The sequence below is a fragment of the Crocuta crocuta genome, unplaced genomic scaffold (genome assembly GCF_008692635.1).
Source record: "Crocuta crocuta isolate KB4526 unplaced genomic scaffold, BGI_CrCroc_1.0 scaffold20, whole genome shotgun sequence".
Lineage (NCBI taxonomy): Eukaryota > Metazoa > Chordata > Mammalia > Carnivora > Hyaenidae > Crocuta > Crocuta crocuta.
In genome coordinates, this window is record NW_027527932.1 from 5,760,214 (window position 1) to 5,773,328 (window position 13,115).

Genomic DNA, 13,115 nt, shown 5'->3' on the forward strand with positions numbered 1-13,115 from the left:
GGAAGCAAGCAATGGGGTGCCAGCTTGAGACGAAGGGATTTCTAGCCTTCGCTGCGCGGCTGCGGGGGGCTCTCTGAACGTTTGGCCGGTTTGCCCAGCGTAGGCAACCACGGATTACCCCCGAAGCATAATTTCTCTTTGTCGGGATGCAGAAAGGGGAGACTGGGGCTCCCCCCAGGCAAACGCATGCACCTGCCCAAAGACAGGGAAGCCATGAGATGATCTGAGTACCCGGTCTGCACACAGACCCAGGAGACGTGTGAAAACAAATTGCTTTCCCTCTCAGTACACCGAGAAGACACCCAAAGGTGGCATGCTGGACCTTCACACAACACAGGCATAAAAGGACCTGTGTTCTGCTCCAGGTGCCTTTAACACGCTGCCATTTGTGTGTAGCTGGCCCTTTAAAAACAGCTCTAGGCCAGAGAAATTCACCCAGCAGAAATATTCCGTTTGTTTTAGCAACTGCTTCCCGAGCCCTGGTCTCCCATTACTTCATCTGCATTCCCCAGATGCTGACCCATCCCGTCTAAGCCCACAGCGTTCCCCCACCCCCGCCCCACCCGCGGGGACTCCCAGTACCCGGCCCTGGCAGCCGCGAGGGACGCCACCTCTGAGGTCACCGGTGGAACCCGACGCCCTTCCCCAGCCTCGCTCGTGCAATCCTACCTGCCCCAGATTTCGGGCCTGCGTCAGAGCCTGCCACAGGAGGAGGGACGGAGGTGGCCCCGTTTTGTCCTGCCCCGGGCCGTTTCAGACAGCTAAGAAGAGTCCTGAATCCAGGTGTTGCTTCGTAAGCGTTGTTTAAGGGACCGGCCCGCAAGGATGGCCAGGGTCTCTGACCAGTGGCTCAAAGCCCTGTGTCGTCAGTCTTTGCTTGACCAGCGAGTCAGCAGCGTGCCCTTCTTCACACTCTGCCCCCACCCCGTTGAGCAGCGCATTTCAGAGACACCTTCTCGGATTAGTTAGAGCACCTCTGATGCAAGAGACAGGGGCCGATTCAAACTAGCTTAAAATAGTTTATTGGCTAACGAATGAAATGGAGTCCAAAGGAGTAGCCGGACTTGAGCAGAGCTACAGCCAGGCCTGGTTCAAATGCAGTCCTTGGGGATCTCTCTCTGTCTCTGTCTCTGTCTCTGTCTCTGTCTCTGTCTCCACCTTACACGGAGTGAATCCACTCGACAAGCAGGGTATCTGTGACAGGTCAAGACTTACATCACAGCACTCAGCAACCCAGAGGGGGGAGCCAACCTGTCGTGACAGCTCGGGGAGAAAGTGTCTGCAGAGAAGTCTCCTTGGCCCCCTTCTGGGTCACATGCTCATCTCTGACCCAGTCACTGCGATTAGCCAGACCCGCTGCAAGCCCACCCCTGTGGCTAAGGTAGGGGCCAGGAGCTGCTGTCACAGCACATTGAGGGGGTTTCTCCGCAGAAAATGGGGCTCAGCGGTAGCCTCTACTGCGCCATGACCAGTCACGTTCACACCTTGCCTCGGTCGCCATGGATAACCACTCCTTCCTCCTGGACACGCCGTGTCTGGTGTCCAGCACACCCGCCCTCCTCGTTGCCTTCTCGCAGGGCCTTTCCCTGGCTTTCCTCATCTCCTCCTGCTGCACCCCTGAACCTCAAGACGGACCTCTCTCTCTCTGCTGCCTTCCGTGTGCGCTCCGAACGTAATCTCCTTCAAGCCTGTGACCTTATGTGACACCTACTCACTGCGGGCACCAAGTTCATATCTGACTGCTGTCCTCCTGTGAGCTCCAGACTCCATTTGGAGTCCTCCCCACGTGGGTGACCAACAGGCATCTCAAGGAAAGACTCCAGCACTGAGTCCTAGTTGGCACCCCCAAAGTGCTCTCCGACCCCTTCTCCTTGCCGTGAATGATTGCAGTCGCTCAGACCAAACATCTCAAAAACGTCTTCGTCTCCATTCACGCCCATACGCCACATCCAGGTGACCAGCAAGCCATGGCATCCCCCAAGGATGGACTCTATTACTCACGGCCTCCACCATTGCCTGTCCGGGCCAAGTCATAGCGAGCCTCACCACGGGTGTGATCCCAATCACCTCCTAACCAGGCGCCTGTCCCTGCCTTGTTCCCGCAGTGTTCGTGAAAGTCAGCAGTCAGAGTGAACCTGGGAACATAATCAGACAATGGCCTCCTCCAGCTAAGACCTGAAGCGACTCTCAGCTCACCCAAAATAAAACTCTTCAGAGCAGCCTGCAAAGCCCTACCTCCCCACACACCCCTCCCACTTCCTTCCTGACAGTTGACTGCCTTACCCCACTCCATCAGCTCCAGCCTCATCAACTTCCTTGCCATCTCTCTCATTCACCAAGCACAATTATACCTCAGTGCCTTTGCACTTGCCCTTCCCTCTGTCTGGATCCCTCTTGCCCCAGACTTCCTTCTTCATGAAGCCATGAAGATGGCTTCCTTCTTCATGCCCATCATTAAATATCATTCATTAATATATCCCTCATTAATATAATAATATATAATATATACAATAATAATATATAATATAATAATATATCCCTTCATTAAATATCCCTCTCCATGCACCCTTCACTGGCCACCCCGATCAAGAACTGCAAACCCCCTCCGGACTCTGGCACTTCTTGTCTTCTCTAACTGCTTTGTTTTTTTCTCCATTGTAATGATTATATTCTAACACACTTATTTTTTAGATATATTTTAACTTATTTATGTAGTTTAGTTGGTTACTTATTTATTTTAGTCTTTGTCTGTTCCCCCCGCTCTAGACTCTGCTGGGGAAGGTGATCTTGTCTGGGTGTCCAGTGCAGTATCCCCACCACCTCGGGCTGGTATGATGAGCCTTCAACAATTTGGTGAGTGAATGAGACGGAGTGACTTTCTCAGTCCTCCGATCTAGTCCCCGCGGGGGCCACCTTCTTGCCTCACGCTCTTGGTCTCCTTGGCCAACAGTGTGCACGTGGGGCCAGGAGGCAGCACAGAACTACTACCCAGGTGGAGGTAAGATGGCAGCATGCGGCCAAGAAGGGTGAGGCCAGACCCAGGGGGCAGGTAGGAGGGTTGGACAACAGGGAAATGTGGGTGGCCTGTGACATTCCCTCATGGATGGGGCCCAGTGGGCGTCATCAGGTGGGCACAGGGCAGCNTAGCCAAGAAGGGTGAGGCCAGACCCAGGGGCAGGTAGGAGGGTTGGACAACAGGGAAATGTGGGTGGCCTGTGACATTCCCTCATGGATGGGGCCCAGTGGGCGTCATCAGGTGGGCACAGGGCAGCTGCCGGGTCCAGGCAGGGCAGACCAGGGGACCGAAATCATGAGACCCGCTGAGGTCAAAATGGATCGGGGCCAGAACACAATGTCTGGCAAATCCAGCCATGGAAGCAGGCGATCGGTCATCCTTTCTGGTCGGGGCTGATGTGAGATCTTAAAGGATGCCAGGCTCTCCCTGCAGGGCAGTGCCTTCTCTTCCCTTAAAGGCTCAGCTCCTTATTTCTTTCACTTGACAGGCTGCACCTCTCCAGGCAGAATCCCTGGTCTGGAAACCCCAGGGTGAGGGGTCGCCTCCACTGGCCTGGCCCATGGGGGGGGAATGCACCACCCTACCTCCCCCACCTACAGCCAGGCCACCAGCTTCCCAACTCCCCAGCACGCAAAGCAAAGTTTTTAGCATTATAGAGTGTAAAGGTACCTTAGAGACCTTCCAAGCCCAATAGCCTCATTTTATCAGTTGGAAACCAGAGGCCCAGAGCCCAGGGGGTTGAGGCAGCTGCATGGATAGCACCCAGGGACAATGCCTGGCCGCGGGCTCCTTACCCAAGACCGAGCCGTTGCAAGTAGCCTCCATCCCAGCGGATGGGCTGAGCACAGGCCCAGCCTGGCTGCTTTACCTGTGAATTAGAAGCTCGCTAATGCTCCAGGAATTTGCAGCGTGATGGATGAAATTGTGCAGCTGACTGCAGAGGAGTGTGTTTACCCCACTCTCTCGCTCTTCTCTCCATTCCCCATTTTGTGATGGGATCGGATGAGGTCACTCTTCTGCCTGATGAAACCCTCGGCCCTCGCCAAGCTGCTGCTCTCTCTAAGCTCATTATCTGACTGGCTCATACTTTCCCAGGGGTTGCAAGGAGGAGGAAAGGTAATTAAGTGTTTTGCTTAAATGGCCTTTTCAGTTGACAGAAATAGCTGCCCAGGGATGTGGTGGACGCTCCTTCCCAATTCCCTCCCTGCAGCTGCCGGGCGGCGGGCCGAGTGCAGGCACCAAAGGCCAGGGAGGAAGCCAATGACGGTGCAAAGGCCAAATGGACCAAGGCCGCTGCCTTCCCCCACTAATTACTAAAGTGGATCATCTGCAGGCAGATAATGGAGAAGAGTAAAACAAGCCCAGGTTGGCCTTCTCCCCTCGTGCTCAGAAAGCCTCCGATTCCTGTGCATGTGTGACCTTGGGTGGCATGTGTGATCAGGCCAACACGAAACAGGGTTCTCTCTGGCCTCCCATGGCCCTCTGTTGGACCAGCATCCTGTGTCTAAGTCTATTTGGTGATTTTAATGTCCCTTTACAGCACAGAGCAGTCGCTACTATGTAGAGAATGTGTTATTTCGGTAGAAACGATCCTGCCAATATGGAGCCCTTGTAGGTGGGGGATGGGACGGGAGACGCAGACAAAGTTCAAGGGTGCATTTCCCCCAGACTCCGTGAATAAAGACATCAGTCAGCAATGACCTCAGACAAACAGGCAAAATCACATTTCCACATAAAGAAGAATTGGATGCAAAAAGAGTCACTATAAAAACACACAAGGAAAGAAAGAAATCGAGGGTGGACACAGAAAAAATAAAATAAAAACAAGAATGTGACTTTCTGGTGTCGGAAACCACTGCTAGGGCTGTAAGGAGCCGCTGAACTCAGACCACAAGGAGTTAAGTCTTAGCGAGCAGCACTGACTGATAAGTCCAGGGCACATTCAGCATTATTGTGTTAAAGAGAATAGCAGTCTTATTACAACAGAGAGCTCCATACACATTAGTGCCCACACAATGTCACCTGGCTGTGAATTCAGCAGAATTTTGTTCACAGAATAGTACAGTTTTACCATTGTTCTGGCTTAGAACTACACGTTCATTAATAGAAACAGTATCTCTGGCACGTCTCTGCAAAGCTAAGTTCCCAAAAAGGCTCATTATGGAATATGGCCCCACAGCCAGTAATGGCAGTCATTACGACAATGTGCATTAATATCAAAGGATCTGTGATTCTTTTTACATTTCATCAGTGGTATCATCAGTGATTCTCTAAATTGTGGATCTCTCTTGGTGTAATCAGGTGTCCTTGTAGCCTCTATCCATATGCAAAATTTCATTGCAAGTTGCTAAGGTTTGCAGAGGATATGCCCAATAGAACGTTGGTTAGCTACCATTTTGTTTCAAACTGAGATTCAAACTGAATCTCAAGTCAAGGCGACTCTACTATCATTTAGTGGTATTTAGCCCAAATCAAATCAATCAGGTGCTTCAGAATTTATACCGAAGACAAAAATCTTTCCTTTCTGCATATGGGGCTGGGATGGTTTGGGGTAGCCACCGAAACTGGAGAAAGGAGAGAAATTGATACATACAAGAAAACTCCGTGGGAAAGAAAAAATGACTGCCAAATTTGTGTTTATTACTGTAGAGATTCCTAATCTTACCCACATCCGGTTTTCCCTCCCTCCCGTAGGTGGGCGATGTGATAAGCCCTAGCCCATGAAACAACCATGGAAATTGACAGTTGTTTCTGGGCCCAGTTATAGAAGAGTATATGACACCTGTACCCTTTCTCTTCCTTTTCTGCAATATTCTTATAAAAATTCACCAAGCCAAAAAAAAAAAAAATTCACCAAGCCATATATTTCAGAGTGCTTTTCTGTGCATGCATTACACATTGTTTAAAACACCATAAAAATGAGAGGTGGTCCTGAGTAAATTCTGCCATCCACGGAACCTTTCGCTTCTAAAACTTCTGCATTCTGGTGGCTTCATTCACCAACATTCTTATTTTTGTCTGTGGGATAATGAACAGAATATCTTCTCCCCAGACCCAAGGGCCAACAGAGGGAGAAGATCAGAGCCTCACCAGAGTTTTAGGTGTTCAGGATTTATTGAGGAAGTGTCTTATAGAAAAAACTGGTGAAGGAGGGAGTGAAGCATGGCTGGGGTTGGGGGAGAGCTGAGCAAGGCTGTTATCTCAGGAAAGTCTGTCCTTGGCCTGATCTGTGGTAGGGGGTGAAGGGAGCTCCAGAGCATAAACAGAACTGCAAAGTTCTCACTCCTGCCTTTCATACCCCCTTTTTCAGTTAACCATTGCCTGTGGGCTCCCCCATCCTGGAAGTCAGTGAAAAGTCTCTTGACAAGCCTGTTCCCATCAGTGCAGGCAGATGTTTTAGAGAAAGGGACAGCTGATACCTACGAGCCACTGACCTACAGCAGTGGGGCATTCAGGCCCAGGACAGCGGATCCGAGCACGGCAGCACAGAACTGATTACAGTCCACCCCTTTCGTTATTCATGTCCACTTGCTTCTCACAGCAGGTGCACTCCATCCAGGCGTGGCTTCTTCAGGATTTTGGGTCACAATTCCTAAGGAAACTTACAAGAGGATGGTTAGCGAAATGAGTAACAGCCCCCATGGCTATAGCTGGTCCCAGGGCCATACGTACTCATCACTGTTGCCCATATTTAGTCATCACTGTCGCCCTCCTCTGCCACCTGGTGTAGATTCTCTTCACGTTTGGGTAGCACTTCTGTGGTTCCAGGTGACTTTCATGCAGGATCTAAGTTCTGACCACCCCTGTTTCCTCTACTTGCCCAACTGCAATTTGAATTGAGGCTGAAAGCACCAAGAGTCACCTCAAGAGGATCATCAAAATGCCAAACACATGGTGCCCGGTTCTCTACATGTACCAGCAGTCCCTCGTGGTGGTCAGAGTCAGTTGTTCCTCCTAATACATTTTTCCTTGTCCAGTTGTCTATTGTCATAAGGAGACCATGTGACCAGAGAGGCAGCTATAGCTTTACAATTACCAGGACCCTTACGGTGTTTCTCAGTGTTAGTAGCCACCTCTAAAACATCAGAATATCTAAAATTGTGTGGATAGAATTTGAGCACAAATTTCTCAAGTCAGTCACGAGGATGGACATGATGATGAATAAAGCCATGTCTATTTCCTGGAGCCATGCGTATACCTCTTACAGATGTAGCATGTGTATATTGCATTAGTCTAAAAAGTCTCTGGGATCTTGAAATAGTGCCTTAACTCACTCATGGTCTCACATTCAAGCTGATGATTCAGCTGCTTTATGGAAAGCCTTTTCCACTATTCTATCAGGTTGGCAACTAGTGAATGGTGTGGTATGGGGTAGAATCAGTGATCCCATGGTCACGCGCTCCCTGCCTCACCTCCTTTGCCATAAAGTGAGTCTTTGATCTAAAGAGATGCTGTGGGCAATCCCATGTCAGTGACTCAGACACTGCCTGGGCCCTTGTATAATGTATTGGCCAAGGGCTTGTGGGCAGAAAAGACAAATACATATCCAGCATATGTATCAATCTCAGTGAGCATGAATCACTGCTTTATCTAGGATGAGAGGGCACTTATATAATAGACTTACCACAGTGCCTTTCTGGTCTGCTCAAGGAACTCAGATTTGACTTTCAGAAGCGGCAGTAGCTAGATCAGCTTCGGTGAGAGGAAAACCATGCTGTTGGGCTCATGCACGGCCTCCATCTCCGCCTTCAGAATTGTTCCACTCAAGAGCCCATTGTAAGGGCAGAGGCTGACATCAACTGGCCAAATCATCCTATTTGTTTGAAAGTTGTTTAGCCCTTCTGCTATGGAAATTCTTGGTGTGTGGCCATACACAATACATGGAGATCTGGGCCACCAGCTTATTTGCATCCTATGGACCCGCTCAAGCCTAGTCCAGTATGTTCCCCTTCCATTCTATAATGGATGGATACTGGGCCTGTTTGACCTTATATCTTGGTTGGAGTGATAGAACCCAGGTCACAATAGGTAGTTTGGCATGTGCTCAATTGATATCTACTCCATATTTAGATGGTCTGTCTCTACCAGTACCCAATAACAAATCAAGAGATATTTTTCAAATGATGTATGATACTCTGCTACAGGTGGTAGGCCTTGCTCCAGAACACTAGAAGTCTGTGCTGGAATTTTCCTTTGGGGGTTTGGAAAAGCCTCTAGTCAGCAGTTCTTTCTAACCAGATACCTGCATGATCATGAAGTCTGCTGGATCCTATAGTCCAAGACAGTGGGGCTGCTGTTACTATAAGGGCTTTTCTTGCTCTGGGTCCAATGCAAAACTAACAACATTCCATGTCACTTAATTAGTTAGAGAAATATTCTCAAGTATATAGTACACTGCTTTAAAAACCCAAAAGGCCACGGTACCTAGGTGGCTCAGTAAATTGAGTGTCTGACTCTTGGTTTCGGCTCAGGTCATGATTTCACAGTTCATGGGATTGAGTCCCACATCGGGCTCTGTGCTGGCAGTGCAGAGCCTGCTTGGGATTCTCTCTCCCTCTGCCTCTGCTCCAGTTCTTCTCTCTCTCTCTCTCTCTCTCTCTCCTCTCAAAATAAATAAGTAAATAAATAAACTTAAAAAATTAAAAAATAACAAAACAAAAGTTTAACAATGGTCTTGCTTCTTTCTTAGTAGTGGTGGGTTCAAGGCACCCACTTTCCCCTTACTTTGCCCTTACTAAGAACAAGGTACTTGTTTGTTACTTCGGAGAGCCTATCCTGGCACACCCCAACCCACTGGACACCTATAATCCTCACTGACGTGATGGGTCCCTGAATCTCTGTAGGAGTTAGCTCTTACTCTCTGGAGAATTTATCTTTCCAAGGTTTCCAAAGTACATGTCATAGCGGATCGATATTCTTCAGAATGTCCAGCCAATCCAGATCCTTTCAGACTATATATGACAGAGTGCAAGAGAATGAATATATCCCTCAGACTAGATCATGACTGTATACTGTTTTCCCTCCCATATGCAGGCTAACTGCTACCCTTTCTCTTTCCTTATAGAAACGAATCACCGTGAGATGGACCAGAGCCATCACCCCCATAAAGGCAGGAATCAACATTAACTCAGACCTATAACCAACAGCCTTTGACCAAGCTGGGTATAACCTATTCTGACAGTAAATTGCTTTAGGTTTCTTTAAGGAAGTACTGGGAAATCACTCCTTTATACACTTGCCTCCATCTTACAGACTCTTAAGAGACTTGATCTTCAATCACTGGGTGTCTGAGAACTGGCTCCAATTTGGAAATTGGGCAACTGATCATGAGTTTCACCTGGGACCTCAGGTTTCCGTTCTCTTCCTCATCCCTGTTCTCTTATGATGTCATATTTATCAACTACTGGATAACCTTTGATGGATGCCAGATGTTGGAAATGTAGAGGTGAAAAAGATACAGCCCATAGCCTCCTGGAACTTTTCCCTGCCACCTTCTTTAGATCACTTTCTCTTAGCCGCATAGGCTAAAAGTACCAAATATGTAGATAGAGAATGTTGTGGATTCTTAGCAGCTAACATATTTGAAAGGAAAAAAAATGACAATAATAAGAAAGGTTAATACTGAGGAATTATATTCTTTGATTTAATCCTCAAAATCCTGTAAGAGAGGCTTTTTTATTTTGTGGGTACAGAAACTCGTACTTACAGAAGTAGCCAAGGCTAACCTGTCTCCCCGAAGCTGTTTGTGATCAAATGAATATGAGAGAGATCAAAGTAAAAAAAGAGATTCCAGCTAGTTGTAATTCGGACCGGAGGAAGCCAAATTCCCCAGAATTCTTAATTCACCTGTCTAAACAACTTTTTTCTCTTATGATTCAAGCCAACCTGGGAATGACAAGAAGTTCAAAACTCAAGAGGGTGTCACCTAATTCAAACATTTTTCCAGGGGAAACATATGCCATGTACTGAGCCCTGAAGACAAAGAAAAAAATAAAACCTCTGTCATCCTTTACTGAAGGAGACAAAGCCTGTTGAGATGAACTTGTATACACTGAACAAGTAATGAACCACAGAAGGCTCAAAGGCCTTGTTGCACACTGTCTTTTTTTTTTTAATTTTTTATAGCATTTATTCAGTTTTGAGAGACAGAGAATGAGTGGGGAGGGCCAGAGAGAGAGGGAGACATGGAATCCGAAACAGGCTCTGAGCCATCAGCACAGAGCCCGATGCGGGGCTTGAACCCACAAACCGTGAGATCATGACCCGAGCTGAAGTCGGATGCTTAGCCAACTGAGCCACCCAGGCGCCCCTGTTGCGCACTGTCTTAACCCTGTCCTGAATCCTGACAACATTTCAGTAGGTTTTGACTAGCATTGGAAAAATTAAATGGAACATAATTAAAGAGAATAGTATTAGGTAGAAAATACTAGGTTGCATCTCCTATAGGAAGAACACATGTTGGTTTTGTTACTCTGGATCGAGGAAAACATATTTCTTGTTGTGGGTTGTGGTCAAATTTTTTGAAAAAAAGCTGCATAGAACCTATATTAAAATACCTTAACAAACAGACAAAACAAGCAAGCCTCAGATCAAGGGAAAAGGAAACGCTGAGTTGGTATCAAGAAAAGCGAATGACTAAAACAGAAGTACCCTATTACTTAGCTATCCGAGACTCATAGAACTACAAATGTTTCTCTCTCCTACAGCATCATCTCAATGAAAAATAACATAGATAACAGCAACAACAAAAGAGCTTCATGCTTCTAGATTTTGACTGTGACCCTCTCTCAGGTCCATCTAGGGGAGATACGTAATTGTGAGGGTCCAGTCACTTCAGTTCACTAAAGAACCTCCCTCTACCACCACTCACACACTAAACACTCACTTTATGGAGAAGGAAATGGCTTTGGAACAAGCCAGAGCAAGAGAGCCGCAGGTTAACAAGCGAGGGGAGAGGAGGCTGACCCGGGCTTGAGATACTTGCCAATGCTGCTTAAAGCAAGCAGCTGTCATTTTTAAAAGTTTATCTATTTAGTTTGAAAGAGAGAAAAAGAGCGAGCATGAGTGGGGAAAGGGCAGAGACAGAGAATCCCGAGCAGGCTCCACACTGTCAGCTCGGAGCCTGATAACGGGGCTCGAACCCTCGAACTGTGAGATTATGACCTGAGCTGAAATCAAAAGTCAGGAGCTTAATCGACTGAGTCACCCGAGCGCCCCTACAACTGTCATTTTTTATTCCCACTTGCCACCATTCTGATTGACCATACAAAAATCCAGGATTTCTTCCTTAGCAATCCATTCTGCAACATAAAGTCTCCTGGCTTGAGAAGTATTCCAGTATGGGTCAAAAAAGTATGAAATGAAAAAGATGAAATGTGTAGGTTTTCAAAGCATTTTTTATACAGAAAGTGCTCTCCATGAGACATGCTTCATATTGAGACAGCACTCCTCTTCCCAGATGGTTCCAAGACCCTCACCCTACTTACCGTTGCCTCCTATTTGGGAAGCACCAGCAAGGATCCTTATTACAGTTTCCTCAAGGCCCCAAGTCGTAAAAGAAGTCTGGGTTAAGTGCAGCCCGGAGAAGGACACTCCTGCTTCTAACCACCTTACGCTACAATTCCAAAGTCACAAAGTATGTCAATAGCAGGTAGTTTTATGCTTGACTCATAAACTAAAACTCTGAGCTGTTGGAATGTTAGGAACTCAAGTCACACTGAGCAACTAGAAACACAATCAGAAACTGATCTGAAAAAGGGCCGTTGGAAAAACAGTCGTGGAGTTTGGCCCAGAACTTGTTTGTGCTGTGTCCTCACCCAGAAGTTTCTACGCCCTCACCCCCCCACTCGCCTCTACTCCATACCAGCCTGGCTTCTCATCCTCACACCTCAGCGAAATGTCACCTTGTCACAAACCGTCCCTGACCACCCTGCCTGAGTCAGGTCACCCAATCAATGCTTTCTCAGTGCATCCTACTCTTTCCCTTCACAGCACTGATCGCAGTGAATAATTATATGCTGATTGATACGTTCAGTTGTTTAATATCTCCTTCCCCAGGCGACTGGAAACTCTGTGTCAGCCTGTGGGTTCCCCCTGGACACCTGGCACTAGAAGATAGTGAGTGTTTATTGAAGGAGTAAATGAGTTCTGTTTATGAAATTGTAATTTTGTTACCTGTTACTGACCAGTAAGCAATTGGTTTGCTTTTGAATTATTATTACCAAACTATTAAATATATATGTATATATATATATATACACACATTCGTGTTTATAGCAACATTATTTACAACAGCCAAAAGGTGGAAGTGACCCATGTGCATTGACAGATGAATGGATAAATTATGGTTTTATATCAATGGAATATCATCAACCTAAAAGGGAAGGACAATGTGACATGTCCTTGGATAACCTTGAGCACATTACTATCAAGTGAAATAGGCCAAATAGGCCAAATATTGTCTTGATCCACTTCAAATGAGGCATAGAAACAGCTAGGGGGAGAGAAGAAGGGAATCGGTGTTTAATGGGTCCACAGTTATGGTTTGGGAAGATGAAAATGCTCTGGAGATGGACGATGGTGATGGCTGCACAATAACATGACTATATTTAATACCACTGAGCTTCACACTTAAAAATGGTTGAGATGGTGAATTTTGTGTTACGTGTATTTTACCATCATTTTAAGAAATAAACTTTAAAAAGACGTTGAAAAGTATGAAGTATTTATTACTACAGTCACGGATACCTTTGGTATTGTGGCAAAATAGAACATATTTTGTATAAATGTTAATGTATAAATACTGAGAATGTTGGTCACATATGGAACGAAAGTTTTGTATTGTGGCTGATTTCAGTGGAAGTTTCTTCTCTTCCCTTGTCCAATCGGAGAGGCCCTCAGGCCAGCCCTGTTCCTGACACACGGCAGGTATTTAGATGTACACGCTGACTGCGCAGCTGGAGGTATTGCATGACGCACACGGGTACACACAGGTGGGTAAAGAAAAGGATGTCCGTGATACAAGAAGTTGCTTAAAATGTGTTCAGGAAGCCAACATTCATATCCTAGATTTCGGTAGGATTACTTCCTCAACCCACTT

The 13,115-nt window shown here is 46.9% G+C and overlaps 1 long non-coding RNA gene across 1 annotated transcript; it reads right to left on the minus strand.

Annotated features, from left to right (window-relative positions):
- Positions 1-5,860: 5,860 nt before the first annotated feature.
- On the minus strand, positions 5,861-11,615 carry LOC144221375 (uncharacterized). Its single transcript, XR_013332055.1, has 2 exons — positions 11,503-11,615; positions 5,861-6,617 (listed from the first exon to the last, which is right to left on the minus strand). It is a non-coding gene; the product is annotated as an uncharacterized LOC144221375 (long non-coding RNA).
- Positions 11,616-13,115: the final 1,500 nt, after the last annotated feature.